The sequence below is a fragment of the Malurus melanocephalus genome, unplaced genomic scaffold, assembly GCF_030028575.1.
Source record: "Malurus melanocephalus ecotype Western Australia unplaced genomic scaffold, MMel_1.1 scaffold_11, whole genome shotgun sequence".
Taxonomy (NCBI): Eukaryota; Metazoa; Chordata; class Aves; order Passeriformes; family Maluridae; genus Malurus; species Malurus melanocephalus.
In genome coordinates this window covers 4,287,315-4,304,018 of record NW_026623243.1, presented here as the reverse complement: position 1 = coordinate 4,304,018, position 16,704 = coordinate 4,287,315, and the positions used below count along the sequence as shown (strand labels likewise).

The window sequence follows — 16,704 nt, the reverse complement described above, 5'->3', positions numbered from 1 at the left end:
TTAAGCAAAAAAAGAAAAAAAAAAACAGGAAAGAAAACGAAAAAAAGAGAAGCAGGACCTTTCCTTTTCATAGTGATTGACTTAGCTGTCTTGTGTAACTTCTTTCTTAAGAATTATTTATAGAAAGTGTTTCCTTGCTTGCCAAGATTATTTTAAGAAATCATTCGACATTACCAGATAAATCTCTACACAGCCCTGTATTGACCTGGATGGCATGGGTTGATTTTAATTGGTTTTTGGCTTYTTTTTTGACAGGTGTTTTAAAGTCAAGAGCAATTTAATGATTTTGACCCAAAAACATCCACAACACCACGATTTTACTATGTCAAACTGAGTCAAAAAGTTTTTGTCATAGTTTAACCACAGTCAGCAACTAAATATCATACAACCACTCACTGTCCTTCCCAGTGAATGTGAATCCCAAACACAGCACTGTACTGGCTACTAAGAAGAAAATGAGCTCTATCCCASCTKAAACCAGGATAGTTATTTWGTGCAAAACTGTCCTGGTGTCAGGGAAGAAGTGAAGAAATTGATTGCATACATATGCCACTAAATACATCCAAGGAATGAGATGCTGTTAAATTGTCCTGAATGAACCTCCCACTTTCCATTAGTGAGCTAAAATTATGTAAAAAACACTACATGAGTGGTGTTTCTGTGCTTAAATCTTCTTTTTGCAGCATTCCTCCATTTTACCACTATTCCAGTTTGTACTGACCAACCATTTCTGTAAGGCACAACTCACAGAGGATAATTCAGGAAAGCCTCCTGATATTACTTGGCCTGTAAAAAAAAAAAAGTGGGTTTGCTTTTTTTGTCTTTTAGATTTGTCTTGTCTCTAAAACACGTGTCTTTTCTTACACTTACAAACACACAAAAACCCCACTATCCCACAATGTGCTTGAAAGTATTTTTCTTTAACTAGCTTTTAAGGACTCTTCCTACAGATCCTTTCTCCCATGAGGACAACTGCTATCCTGAATCAAGGTCCTTTACATGTTCTGCTCTTTGGAAGAGCAGACATCTTTTTTTGAAAAATACCTTTTTGACTTGTTTGGAGTGTTCATGGAAGGAGTTTGCTTTCTTAACTAAGCATCTCTTATATAAAATAACTCTTACTCATGATATGTGGTAACCTGGAAAAGCAGAGTACAGACAAGTGATGGATATAACTTTATTTKATTGACTCTAGTCTCAGTATTTAGCTCTTAAATTCTGTTATTTGTGTTGAAAGGTGTACAAATCCTGTGAAAAGCAATTTCCATTGTCTACTGGTAAAAATCAAACATGCAAGCTTCAGAATATCACCCTTCTACTGTCACATGGGAAACTGTGTTTTAAAAAAAAACTATGAACAAAATATGAGACCTGAAAATGTTTTAGTATAATTTTAAAGAATAATTGCTCATCTGTAGTGTTGTCTAAACTCATAGTCTTTAGCCATAACAATAGTGCCAACCTATTAAAATATTATCAATTTTTGCAGAAATAAAGACTCCAGCCTAAAGATGTAGCTCCAACAATTAAATCTGTGAAGGCTTTAATTTCTAATATAAAAAAAGTTAATTGCAAATATCCCTGTACAAACATTAAAACTAAAGTGGTAGAAATTCGAGGTCTGTGGCAAGAAATGCATAATGAAGATGAATTCCAAGCTCATATAAAAATTGTTGGGAAACAAATGAAAACATAGATGGTATGTATGTTGCAACAGCAAATAACAAAAGTCAGTTCCGTGTCAGGGGGAAAACTGCAAACAAAGCAATTGTCATACCAATTTATTGGTTTTCAATGAARAGAAATGCAGGCCAGACCATACCTCTAACAGGTAAATTTTGTGTCCGTCAGACTCTGAATAATGCACCCAGGAAGAGCGCCATCTGGAACCCARTCTTCTTCTCTATAGTTAGATAGAAAGATATGGGAAGGCTTGATGGCAACATGACTTTTAAAATTTTCTTCTCTGGCAGAATCTGGAAGATTAAAATCCTGGGTAAATGTAAGATACTTTGTTTTATCAGGATGCTTGATTTCATAGATAGCTGTTTATGTTGTATGATTAAATGAATTATAAAAAAAAGTGACTTTACATTTGTCTCCTGTTTACAGGAGAAATTATGAGATCAAATAACTTTAATGTCCCAAAAATACGAACTTGAAATAAAGGGCTACACATATTAACAGAGGTAAAATCTCTRAACTGTTATAAATTAGGTTTTGCTATTTTGAAATATAATGATGCCTTTTTTCTGTTACAGATTTTGTTAGTGAAGACTAAATTGAAAAGTACTCATACCATTATAAACTAGATCACATTGCATAAGCTTGCAGGCAGCACTTAGCAAAATTAAAAGATAACTCATATAACTTGTTAAGATATTCAGTAATAGATGTAGGATTTTTTAAAAATAATTTACTCTTGGCTGCAAGACCATGAAATGAAACAGACTGAAACCAAAATATGATATATCATAATTTAAAGATACCTTCCATTTTAGTAAACATCTTGCATGTACATGCCTGCTGAAAGTGTGAGACATGACAGTGGTTAAGAAAAAAGAGAACTTCAGAATCTGAAAAGAGAACATAAACCCCAAAAATTCTGGAGTGCTTCAGTTACTGAAAAAAAAGACAACTCCATTTGAGGTTCTCTTGCTAGGTATGAGGARTCTGAAAGAGGCAGGTTCCTTTCTCATGTCCCAAATCACTTCCACAGTTTGCATTTGCGGCTGAGAAAAGATGGCAAGATGTGGAGATGCTAAAGAGCTGTGCTTTATAGGTAAAAATGGCATGTGATAGTTGTATGAACACACATATTTTTGTCAAAACAAACCATTTTAAAGATACATATGGAGGCTACATATGCCACATAAGGAGTGCCATGACTATAATGTACAATATTTCTTTAATAATATTTAGATTGGAATTAAAAGTGGCAAAACAGTAGTAGACAAGTCTCTGCTATGGCAGAAGAGCTGGCACTRTAATCAGATTTTAGAGGAGCTAGAAACAAAAGGTAACAAGATACTCTGAAAGCTGCAGCCCACTGAAGCCTGTGATAGAGGAAATTGCRTTGAAGTTACTGGAAGGAAAAAGTCAATCAAAATGAACATCTTTGTGGGATATTGTAGGTAGACAGATATTCATTTCATGCAACTTCTGAGCCTGCAGGACCTGGGCAGTGTGACATCAATCCAAAAATCATGTAGCTGTTTTATTGCAGCAGCATAAGCCTCATTGTTCACATATCTCTGTTTTTTCTCAGGGTCAGTAATACAAAAATGCTGTGATGGCCTTCGTCACACTGATGGTTTTTCAACTACCTGCAATTTACTATGCAGACACAGATAAAGGCTAGTCAGAATTTCTATTTTCTAGGGTAAAAATCATACCAGAGAGGCCAAAACCACAGGAGAACCTGTATCTGGGACTCAGTTTTGGTGCATCAGAGTAGTAGTCTCATATCAAAAACTATGCAAGACTGTAAAGTGAAGAATAATATGTAGACTAAATATGCAGCCTAACTGGTGTGATCAGGTATTTGAAATGCAATTATCTCTTCTGCAGGCAAACTGTCTGATTCTGGATCGAAAGAACTTCAAATATGAATAACAATTAAGAATGTGACTCTTTTCACTGGACCAAAAAAACCCCCCATAACAAACTCTTTTTACCAATGCTCAAAATAATAGGGTTGTCATCAATTTTGGGTCCAGAGCAGAAAGCTCTTTTTGGCTAAAGGGGGAGTAAGATGAAGATTTTTCTTCTGGTGTTCCTTTAAAAGTGTCTTTCTTTTTGGCTTTTTTGCCCTTTTTTTTTTTTTTTGTTTGTTTATTTATTTGTTTTGACTGAGCTATAGGATCTTTTAAAGTGTTTATATACAGTTTCACTTTTTACAGCTGTCCTTCCATGTTTTAATATTTCATGCATGGTTCTAGGAATTTGCAGTGCGATGAAAAAATAGTTTATTTGCAAATAGTTTATTTGAACAAATCATTGAATTAATTATTCAAAATGAAAAATTGACCTTCTCTGCCAATAGTATTCATTCTTCCCTTTTACTTGCCCTTGGTCTATGCCACATTAGATATTGAAGTGAAAGGTTACTAGAAATGAGGCACATGCTAGAGCTTCTGGGATCCTATTTTGGAAATGCATATTTTCTAAGCATTCATACAAACTGGACTGAAAAATACAGCATGTGTGGAAAGTTGGACAGAATACGATAGGAAGAGGGAAAGAAAGAATACACAGCTAGACTTTCTGAAATCCTCCCTTAAAGTAAATACTTACTAGACCTATATCAAATCATTATGCAAACTTGGGCTGTATGCAAATCTGCTTCAGTGCAATTAATATGAATCATCTAACAGAGCAATAAAAGAAAGTTATTRATCATTTAATCTCAGTTTTCAGCCTCTAGTGACTGCAAATGTTGCTGTCTTCAGCTGGAATCCTCAACTAAACACAGCTGTTGAGAAGCATTGCTCAGGAGGTTACATTCAGAGAGTGATCTGTCATTGCCTGATGTATATTCTTTTATAAGAAAATCTGCTACCAGATGTGTCCATCAGTATGGCAAACTTTTCCTCCTGATGACTGTACTGTACAGATGTTTGCTATGAGGTAGGCAGCTCCAGGATTCCTTCCTCTCCTTCATACAATGCTTGTGGTAAGAGCGCTGTGCTTAATGCAACCATTATGTCACTTATTCCTTTAAATATTCTGAGATATGAATCTGAATTCTTTTTACATGCTATAATTTACACTACATAGGTCTTGAAACAGCCCTGTGAAGTTGTTTTCCCTGTATCTTAACCCCTGGCAAAAAGGAAGAACTTTAACTGCTAGCATACTGCTTGAATCACAGGTCAATCTCCCTTTCAAAATAAGATTGATGCATCAGACATAGTTTATGAATTAATCTTGTTTTCCTGTTCTTAACTACATAGTTATTTACCACAGCTACAAAAAAAACCTTTTACTTCCCAAAGATTGATGATTTGGAGAATGCGAAAAGGTGCAGTGTTGCCTGACACTCCCATACGTGTCACCAAAAGTGACCCAAGGCGAGATTATGTTCCACAAATTGCGCCACAGAAAAAGCCACATGAGCCACACAAAGAAACTTAAGTTTTTCTTTCCTTGTGATTTTCTAAGTGCACCTCATGGCCAAGTCAGGAGAGAATAATTTTCCCTACCTGAAGCAATGAACCATAAAAATGGGATTAACATTTTAYTGACTTTTGGATGAAAAATAATGTTCCCTCCATCAGACACCTGAGACATCTAATTCACTGTTAACAAACATTGTGCACACAGGTTTTTCAGCTGCAACTTTCAGCTTTCAAGATGAATTGTCAACTGAAACTATGTAATTTCACCACAGTGAAAAGCTAGACTGGTTTTACCTGTTCTGGTAAAGAAGCAATCTTAACCAGTCATAGATGTGCTTGTGAGGGAGCATAACAGTGTTGAAGGAAATGTAAGCACAGGTGTCTACAGCTTGCATTTCTACATCACAGTCATGTCATGCTGCTTTCTGCTTCTTTCTCAGATCACATGATCTGGCCTCATCTGAACATTTATAGGATAGTTTTTCAGCCTGTTCATAAAGACAAAAACTAAAACTAAGGAGTGATTCTAATGACTGTAGATTTGCTGTCATTTGTTTCATTCTCAATCTGACAACGTCAAGAGCAGTTAAAGACCCTTTCCTGGGAAGTAWGTGCTTAAACTCCCCAGAATGAAAAAACATATTCTCTCTCCTGTATCCTTAAACCATAAGTTCTTGTGTGAGGTAACATTTCCTTCCCTTGAACTTTGAATAAAAGCAGAGGGCCTCAAGAATTTGGATTCTGTCCCTAATTATGTCCCAAGAACAGCCTCCTCAACATAAATAAGCATGGAAAACCTTCTTTGTGGATCCTAAATGTGAAATATCTACAAAACTGATTAGATCTGATAAAAATTAAATATTTCTAAAAAAATGTAGAAGGCTAGTTATTTAGGGGGTATAGTGAAGAAAGATAAGATATTTATGGGTTTTCCTTACCCAGAGGTTTTGAGAGAGAATTTTATTACAGCACTGATAAACTTAAATGCCTAAATTACGTGAACCTGTCCCTTGGTCCCTTCAAGGAAATTCTTTAAAGTTCTTTTCAACACAACCTAGAAACAGATTTTTATATGTGTTGGCATATGACTGTTAAAGGTTGTTTTTTTCAATTTAGTTGTGCAAGCACTATTTGATGAACAATGTATTTGCCAGATTTTGTCCATATTTGTCAAATAAATTATTCAACAAATCATTTTCGCTTTATTTGATCAGCTATAACAGCCTTTCTGACTCTTCTGCAATCTAGATACCTTTTAAATAAATAAGTATGCTTGCCTCCAGAGACTTCAGGAGACGAACAGCTGGTTTCCATCACCATGGTAAAAGCCTCCAGGGTGATTCCAGATGAATACCATTATTCTTCCCTGGTGTAGGACTGCATGTAAAAAGAACCAGAGAAACTTTTTTGTAAATTAGGTACACAAGAATGTTAGGAAAAATGAGTTCTGAGTTGGCCTTTGTTGGAAAAGAGACAAGATCCCGAACCCTGGTTCAATGTGAAGCAGGTAAGTAACACCAAGGTGCCTCATTTCTTAAAATGGATGAGGTGTGGGGTAGCAGGTGGACTTGAAAAATCAGGCATCAGAAACTGAGTCTGCAGGACAGTCAGTTCCTCAAGGTGATACCATTCACTGAAGGAAACAAACTCTTTAAGGTACCCTTGATTAATTTTTTTTCTAACAAGAAACATAAAACTTTGATGACCTTGAATCCTTTTTTGATGAAGGATCTTCAATCATAACAATCTCATTCATTATGCCTTTACTGGATAAATTGAAAAAATATGCAACTGTGATTCCTAAACATTGATGTTCAGAGTTATTTAAGCTCAGTATGGTATTTCCAGACTGCTATTGTTGCATACAAATGTTCACTTGCATAAAGAAGCACATTTTCTATCACAACAACCTCAGGGAAGCAGCTGGCTGCAAATGGAAATATCATCATTATCTTCAAATCCTGAAGGAGACATTGTTGCAATAATAAAGCCTTACAATTGTTTTACCTAACTTGGATTTAAATAACCTTTTTCTTAATAGAAAATTTGCATTAACAGAGAAAAAATCTGTTGCAGGATACACACTTGGTTCTTCATGGTTATCATCAGCCTCAGGGTTCTACCTTACACTAAAGGTAAATTTATACATAATTTATKATTTCATTAATTATTAATAAAATTTTCAAATGTGTTACAGGTGTATATGGTATGTGCCATGGATGATTATGAACACCTCAATAAAAAGTATTATATTTGCTTGCTGTCTGACTAGAAATGATAGTTACTTATCAAATTCTGTAGTCATATCTTTAAAATAATAAGTTATTAACCACGTTAAGTACATATTAGATGTTTATCAGTTATTTAAAAATGTATGTTTAAAGTTTATGCCAAATTAGTGTCTGGGCAAATGTCATGTGAAAATACACAGCCTCATTATATTTTACTGATTAATTCTTTGAAAAAATGATTTATTTGTGATTAATATATGATATTAATTGKCTTTTGAAGTTTCATTTTACTGCAAAATTTGTACTGATAAGTCGAACATTTCCAGACAAAAGATCTGGCTGTGTTTATTTTCTACTTAGGTGCTTCTTTAGGCACTGCTAGACTAATTACAAAGGCTAACCACTGTGAAGCCRAGGAGCAAACATAAACATGTTAACTGAAATAGTGTGAGTTGCAGTCTCACTGAATCCTTTTGTATAAAGCAAAGACAGGTTGATGAGAAAAGCATATATATTCCTACAGTGAATAATGAAAAGGAGACAGCTTTCAGAAGGAATCAGTTTCTAGACAGGTCTTTTTCCAAAACAATATGGTCTGATAACATGTTGGGGCTTATGTGCTTGCATGCTTATATAGATGCAGAGTGCCATGTGACTGAAGCTGTCAATACATCAACCCAAAAGRGTAGGCTATTGATGGCAAAAAGCTGTGAGCCACTTAAAACCAGGTGAATTTTAGAAAAGCAGATGAACTTTACAACCAGAAAAGCAGAAGTCCATCTCTCCAACCTGTTGAAGTCCTTCTGAATGGCTGCACACTAACAAAGCCAGCTCTCAGAAATCTCTGACTCAGGAGCCCAGGGTAAAGTAACGTTGAAAGGAAGATTTTTCCTTTTTTAAGGAGGATTGGTTTAAGAATACCTGAGCTAACTTGACATCCACAAGTCCCTGGGCCCGGACAGGATGCATCCATGATTGCTAAGAGAGCTGGTGGACACCATAGCAAGGTCACTCTTAATCATCTTTGAACAGTCATGGTGATCAGGAAATGTGACTGGAAGAAAGCAAATCTCACATCATCAAACACAAACTCAGGAGGCGTGGACTGGATGAGTGGACGGTGAGGTGGATTGAGAATGGGCTGAACAGCAGATCCCAGAGGGTTGTGGTCAGTGACACAGGGTCCTGTTAGAGGCCTGTCACTGGTGGTGTCCCCCAAGGTTCAGCACTGAGCACACCATTCAGTTGTTCATCAGTGACTTGGATGAATGGTTAGAGTGCCTCCTCAGAAAGTTTGCTGATGACAAAAAACTGGGAGGTTTTCCTGGCTTCTGAGAGGCTATACAGTCAGAGCATACAGTAAATTCCTGCCTCTGTTTTAAATACATTTTTATACTGACTGTGTCATAACCTTCTTCCTGATTCTCTGCAGTGAACATTAACTTCACACAGACTAGGGATCCTTCAAGCAATTAAACATCTAAGGGCCCTTTGTCGTATCATGCATTCATGACCTTTTAATCTGATTAAACCTGCCACCTGAAGTTGGTATTAATTTGAATTATTACAGGAATATTAGTTTTGGCTGTCAGTAGAAGTCTCCTAGTAGCTTAAATTTGATTATTGTGTGGTAGATTCTTTTTATATATTTTTTTTTTACTTGTTATGGGGCATTATAATTGTATTAATGTACAAAAATTAATACTAAACAGAGTAGCAATACCCAAACATTTTTATTGATTCTAAAAATCGCTTAAGAGGCACTTCAGTAAAATCTGACCCTATTAAGAACCTATCATAAAGTAATTGTCCCACAGATGATTTTATGTGAATTCAGTACTTTTCCTGTAGTGGAATTCAGTGCTTACCTATGGTCTGTAAAGCTTCAAATCTAATAGGTGTATGGGCTCTGTGTGACATAGAGGAAGGAGGGAAAGCACCTTGACGAGATTCTAGAGAAAGAAAAGTCAATATTTTGTTTTCAGTATAATCTGCAAGTGACGCATAATTTAACCTGGGCTTTAAAGCAATGTGAAAAAGAGAATCTATGAGTAAGTGTCATGCTCACTGTGATTTTTAGATAAAATAATCCTGAAGCATTTTACAAAGGTATACATGAAATGTTCATTACGTAAATGCATTTCCTTATCAATGTGTTCTTTGTTCACGTGGATAAAGTTCTACACTGTTTTGATGTCAAACAATTCCTGACTTTAAATAAATGATTCAGCAATGAGATACACTTGTCCACAGTACATGAAAAAGGGAAACAAATCAGAATGAAATGTCAATAAATTGGCAATATTAAATGTCAATCAACTTACTCTGATTGCACAGATTAGGAAAGGGAAACACCAACAGTTCCAAAGGGTGGTAATTATTTAACTTGTTGCAATCCCATAAAGAACCTTAATAATGTAGCAAATATGTGCCCCATAATGACAAAAAATAAAATAATACCTCTATCATGYCATAATATCAGCATTATTGTTTGTTTAGTAGGAAGAAAAGGAGGCAATTAGCTTGTATATTTATGCAGCACTTACACTGGAACATCGCAATGAGAAGAAATAATATTATTGTCTTTTACATCAGATCCTTTTTGTTTGAAATTGTGTCTCAGGGGTCGATATCACCAGTTTTTGAGAAAGAGAAAATAATCACTTTAATAGATATTTGTAGAAAATCCCAGCCAAAGGGCACATTTTTATCCAATTGTTGCTTTAGTAATGGTTAAACGAGTCAATGGGGCAATTAATGTATATCTATTCTATTTATTTTGTTTGAAGGTGTTTTGGTTATTCAAACACTTTTCTTCATCTTTCTATAGAGAATATTTAAAACTTAGAAGTACCTTTGCATTGTACAAAATATTTTACTTCATCTGAAACCATGTGTAACCTTTGAGAAAATGGATAAGCATTTTTTTTTTCTTTCCCACTTCTGGCTCTTCCATGGAAGCTGTCATTAACTGTTTTTCTCCTTGTCTTCCTATCTGTTATAGAAGAAGTATACCCTGKAAACTAGATACTGCTTTTCAGTAGAGATTTTTGAAAAAGAAAAGACATTATGGTATTCCAGATTTCTTTGTTCAAAAATTTTTTATTTGATTAGATTTACAGGAGAAATTTTGGATGATTTTTCTGGGGCTACAGAGTAAATGAAAAGATGAAATAGATTTTTGAACTGTGTATTGTGTTTTCATAACAGAGAAAATAATACTACTTGATGATAAATTAAACAGTAGCACTTAAAAAAAAGATAAAAAGCCACAAATATAGTAGAAGTAATAATGGAACAAGCCAATTTTTGATTACCAAACCCTGAAGGTACCCCTTAGTTAATATTTAGATATTTACAGTAAGAATATATATTTGCACATATGTTTTGTATTATTTAAAATTATCTTATTAGTGTCATGTTTAATACAACTGAATTAGGAAAGAGATTTCAGTAGCACTAAACATTCTATGTTTCACTTAAGCATTTATTAGGCTACTGCTAATTAGACTGGAGGTTTTCAGCTATAACAGCACATGTTCCACTTTATTATACAATTAGGGATGCAACATGAATATTTCATGCTTTAATTAGCTTTGCTGTTGCAAAGGGTTGCATTTCCTACAAACAACAAAATCGAAAGATTCCAAAGGTCCAACAGGGAAAAATCAAGTTCAGTCTGTATTAATGTAGGTTGAAGATAGGTTGAAAAAAACATTGGGAACCAAGTAAATTTTCAAGAGGGTAGATGGCCTTCGCCTCTGATGGTTTCTCAAGTCAAATTGTCTGGTAACTTAGGGAGGAAGTAGCTATCAAGCAAGCAAACACCAGATTAAATCTACATTCTATGTGGCTCTTTGCTGCTGAGTAGAGCAAAAAAAAAAAAAAATCATCAAGCATGGAAGGAAAATTGTTCATAAAAAACTTTGAATCAATTAAGAAGTGATTCTGTTCACTTTTTAGGTTTCATTTGCAAAACAAATTAATAAAGGAAATATTTTCAAAGATTGATCAATGTCTGGGCTTCAAAACATACCTGTGGTTTAAAACTGACATGGGTGTGCAATTAACATACCCAAGATGCAGTGAAACGTACTACAGGAATCATGTTATAGCTGTGTTTTCATGAGACTGCCAAAGTAGTCAAAGTCATCAGGCATTCACCTCCCATATTGTCCATCCTTTACTCTGTCCTCCTCCTCCACTGCACTCCAATGTTACTGCCTCTGCTTTCAGTCACATATTCTTTCCTTTCAGCCAGCTCTTATGTGGTAGCTCATGTGCCAGTCCATGTCTCCCTGTCTGTTACTTAGTTATAGTTTGCAGTGTGACCAGGTAAGCTTAGTGTAAGCAGCAGAAGCTTGCAGAGGGGTAGGAATGAGAGGAGGGCCTCCTTTCCCTGGTTATGAGCTGTGTATTTGGGTACRGCTGCTTCCTTAGCCATGGAGATACAACTGCTTTTGAAATTGGAGCTTTACTCAGGTCCCTGTGCTCTTTCTAATTACCACTAGTGGTAGCTGATGGTGTTTCAGTGTTCTTGTGATTGATTCTTCAAAACAGGTTCCATAGGTTGCCCAGGGAATGCAGTGACCACCCTAATGGCAGCCTAGGATGATGTGGAGAGCATTTAGCATGCCATGAGCCCCAGMCAAGGAGATGGCCAGCAGGGAGTCAGAAGAATTTCAGGCAGAAATGATGGGGGTGCAGGAACAGCACTATCATGCAYACTTGGTTTGGAGACTGAGCTTTCCAATCAATGTGCGTCTATCCAAACAGTCTGAGTTCGAGAGAAAACTGCATTTCCTTTCACACTTGTGTGAAGAGGACAGAAATCCAGAATGCCATTACAATTGTCTAGAATAAGTAGAAAGAACTTCCCATTTCTCAGTCTTTCTATTTTTACTTTAGGGTACCTATTTTCRTAATAAGTTTTGTGATACATATTTCCCCACTGATTTTGGACTCTGTAATTGTGTTTTTTTTCCAGAGGATGCTTTCCCCAGCCACCTTGCCACTTTTCACTAGTTATATTTTTGTGACTTTGTTAAATACCCAGTCATAAGCTCTGTGATAAAAATATCCAAGAATATTATCCTTCTCTCCTAATAGACAAGCTACTCTTAACTTCAGCTGAGTTCAAAAGACAGATGTCTTCCGGGGGAGTGAGGAGGGATGGTATGGAACTGGGAGAGACATGGAGGACTCCTCATTTTGGGAACAGGTGAAAAAATTTCTGTCTCTGAGCATTTCTCAAGATTTCTTAAGACTCCACTGTTTATGAAAGAATTAGAATAAATGAGGCAGAAAATTACAGAGGAGAAAGAGGCTGGTAACACAATTTTCTTTCTAATTTATGTATCTAACGGGCTGGTTTCTACACTTCAACTCTCCTTTAGAAAGCAGTTAAAATATCCTCTTTGTATATTTTTTATATCCATACAAAATAATTCCTGAGATGTTTCTTTCTTTTCTTTCYTTAAGGAAACATTCTTAGGTGTTGGAGGAAGGAGAATTACCAAAGCAGTCCTCAGCTGCAGTCATTGAGTTATGTAGCCACGTTGCTTGTAAGACGGAGATTGACATCCCTGTGGCAGAGATTGTCATCCAGTGGTTTCCAAAACTGATAGARTAGAGATTTAATGAGGGGAATGGTTCTCTGTACTTTTCCCCTTTTTGTATATGAGTTATGCTGATCAGGTCTCCATAGAACACTTAGGTACTCTCTCACCTTGTATTTGCTTTAAAACTGGGGACTTTTGTATGTTAAAAATGATCTAAAATGAAATGCAAATGAGGTGTTTAAATGCTTCTCAAATGGAGGCACAAGACAAAGTTTGTAAGCATCAGGGAAGTCAGAAAATTGAGGAGCCAAGAGTTCTGAGAGAAGTTTAATCCTGAGTTTCAAAGTCCTGGCATTGCAACTCTAATACCAACACATATTTTGAGTGCTATATTGTTTTACCTAATTTATTTATTAAAGGCTATTGTGTTGTGTKTTAAACTACACGAATTATTGCATATTCTGTGACCTTTAAGAAGGAAAGAAAATATCAACCTCTTAAACATTCTTCAAGTCTTTTTCTACACATCTCTAAATATTGAGATGCTAGTGAAATACAGTGTGACTTGATAGTTAGATACATAAATTCTAAGAAAGTACAATATTAATTAATTAGAACAATGTAAAAAGGGGGTTAGTGTAGATTCTTCAAAGACTGTTACTGGGGTACTTGATCCCTCATGTTTACTTTCCATTAGAACAGACAAGTAAATGATTTTTCATATAAGAGCTTATCTAAAATCTCATCTTAAAATTCTCAATAGAAATATTCTGAAGCAGATATAATCAGTCTTTTATCAGTCAGATAAGATGTCCCCGATCTGTCATATTAAATCATCTCATTAATATATTGTCATCAGAGAAGGTACTTTCACGTGTTTGGAGCGGCTGTGAGCTGCTCACCAATACTACCGACTTCTGACAGAAGAAAACATTTGTGGGATAAAATGCAATACCCATAAAATATATGTTTAAAATCTTATCCAAAGATAAAGTGTAAAATAGAAGATTGTGCTTTAGTGGATARATTRTAATAACTGAATCCTGGTCACAGCAGCAATAGCTGCTGTTGGGCTTGCCTGTTCAGAAATTAATCCCTGTTGGAGTGGCAATGCCTAGTTCTTCACAGGTGAGCTTTTCTCATGATTGCAGAAATCGCTGGGGAGGAACATATTTTCTGATTGTTATGCTTGATGCTAACTACAATTAAACAGAATTAAATAATTAACAAGAGCATTGTTGTATTGCGGTCTCTCAACAGATAGTTGTTCCAGTGGGAGAGGACAGTAAGACCTTTAAGCAGCTGCAAGGAAGAAACAGCTGACAACCTTGGGCATAAATGTGGAATGTATATTCAGTGTACTTGTTKTATCTTTTGTTTTAACATCTGTGATTTAGTCTATATGCCACCAGCAATTACTTGTAGAATTCTGGTAAAGAAAATAAAATATGATTACAAGTAGGAAAGCAAATATGATGAGTTATCATGGCCATTATAGAACAAGAATACTGATCTGGCACTCTTCAAATTGCTTAACTGCACAGCAAATGCAATCAATCRGCTTTATTTGTGCAATATATTAACTCCTTTAAATATTTTTACAATCTTCTAACAAAATATGTTCTTTATTATCTCAATCTTCATTGTGTACTCCTCTTTTTTGGTGTCTCTGGTTCTCACTCTCTCTCAAAGCCTTGTTTCTAGGAGAGCTCTCATATCAAAAATGTTGCCCCAAGCTGTTGCCACTTCATGGTTCATCTGGCAGGAAATAGAACTTCAGTTGGAAGGGAGAATATAGGTTTTCATTAATGCTTTTCAGAACTGAGCATCAAAATTCTTTATTCTGTACCCCTTTTCAGGGTAATTAAACTGGGTCAAAGAGTGAGAAGTATTTGGGTGGCTATTTTCAAAATGCATTAGCTTCTGCACTGAAATGTTGCAAGGATGTCTTACAGTAGTTCCTCTATATTYAGTAGCATGTGCAGTAACCTTTCCTCTTCCTGTAATTACTTTCACTCTTTAATTGCTTCTCCTTCTCCGAATGTCAGGTTTCCAATGGAAGATGGTCTTATTAAGGGAGAAGGAATTTCCATGTTGACATGTGATGCACTAGAGAAAGGTAGGAAAGATATTGAGTTCCAGATGAGTGAACAATTACTCTGAGCAAAACATGCTTGTAGTCACCTGAAGTGTGGGCTTTTCAATTAAAATATTTTTTTAAATTCATTAGTAATATTGCAATTTATACATCAACGGTATTTTATTTTTTATTTGCTTTTTCATTAGTTGGGGTTATCAACTTCAGTAAAACTGACCTCTCTACAAAAATTATTTTCTGCAACACATTCTCTCCCTGCTTTTTTGTGTAACTCAGACCTTGACTCGTGGTGGTATTTTGTTATACAAATACACCTTTCTAAGTGGAGTTAACTTTGATACATCAAGAGTAAATATAAGACAATAAGCTTTTAATCAAATGGAAGGTTGTGTTTCCTTTTACACTGTTGATGTCTGTCACCTCTGTGACAGACAAAATTGGCAAATCCAGAGTTAAAGGGCTACTGATACTATGAAGAGTTAGTTTTTCTTCATTGGACTTAAATTTTGTTGTTCAATATGTGCTAAAAAAAAAAACAACACATTAATTCTTTGTAATTCTTTCCTCACCAATATTAAAGCTATAAGTCTGTTATCAACTTCAGTCAATTCAAAAAGAATTCAGGATGTAGGCCTTCCTTTCTGCTTGTGCAAATATGGTCCTTTTGGTATCACTGGTGGTGTAATAGATCAAAGATAAATCTAAATGACATTTGGTATCATCAGAGTTCTTTGAAGAAAATATTCCATCCACTGTGGCCTGATCACATTACCATTATTCACAGAGTGTATTACTAAAAGTAATTCAACAAGGAAACTCAGTGACATGGAAAAAAGTTTAAAACAGCAAAGAAACGGAGAAGTTCCAATTAGGCTGTGCGGACTTTCATCAGATAAGTTAATTAGGGATTTAATGATTGCAAAGAATGAACTATTAGAGTAGATTGTAATTTCCAGCATCTACTGCATGAAACTCTCTTCCATAGGAATCAGCACACAATATACCACATGGCCATACCTTTCTTTGTGTGGAAAAGGGGTCTGACCTATGACCTACCCAAAGCAACATAGAGATGCCTCTGGTTCAGTAGCTTAAGCCCAGCAKCTATTTACTACTGCTCTCCATTTCACTTTCCCTTCATGTATACTCTATTTTAAGTAGGAAGAAAATAATGAGAAYGACAAAACTGATACTTTTTGGATGCAATCTCTACATGCTCTGGAGACTGCCACACCTTTGTCACTGGAGAGCTGCAATAGCCCAATGCTGACAAGATATCAGTAGTTTTGCTAGATGTCTATTAATGCAGGAGGTTTTTCTTCAGACTACAGCTTTTTCCAAGCCTGTCAAATGCTTATAGCATTATTTAACGATATCTTTAGCTTTAGTGTAAGTAGATATATAAACTGAAAAAATGAAAACTATGCACCCATTTGTCTCCCTCATGTTTTTTCGCTCTACTGCTAGTGGCTCTAGCAGTAGAAGCAAAACTGGGCTTCGTGAAAATTTCTTACATATTTCATCCAAACAAAAACCACATGTAGATGTTTTTCAATCCATTCTTAGACTTGCCTTTGATTTGGTCTGAATATGAAATGTAGGCAAGTACAGAAGTGGAACTTATAGCAGATATGTTTTTCATTCTGAAAATGCTAAGAATAATAACTTCATAAGAAACATACATTCATTTTGAG

At 35.5% G+C, this 16,704-nt stretch overlaps 1 long non-coding RNA gene across 1 annotated transcript in view; it reads left to right on the top strand.

The window, feature by feature from the left end:
* Window positions 1-14,659, top strand: part of LOC130581061 (uncharacterized) — a 65,020-nt gene extending 50,361 nt beyond the window's left edge. The window contains exons 3-4 of the long non-coding RNA XR_008966189.1: window positions 7,197-7,255; window positions 14,173-14,659. This is a non-coding gene — a long non-coding RNA (uncharacterized LOC130581061). The remainder of the gene's footprint in view (window positions 1-7,196; window positions 7,256-14,172) is intronic.
* The last annotated feature ends 2,045 nt before the right edge of the window (window positions 14,660-16,704 follow it).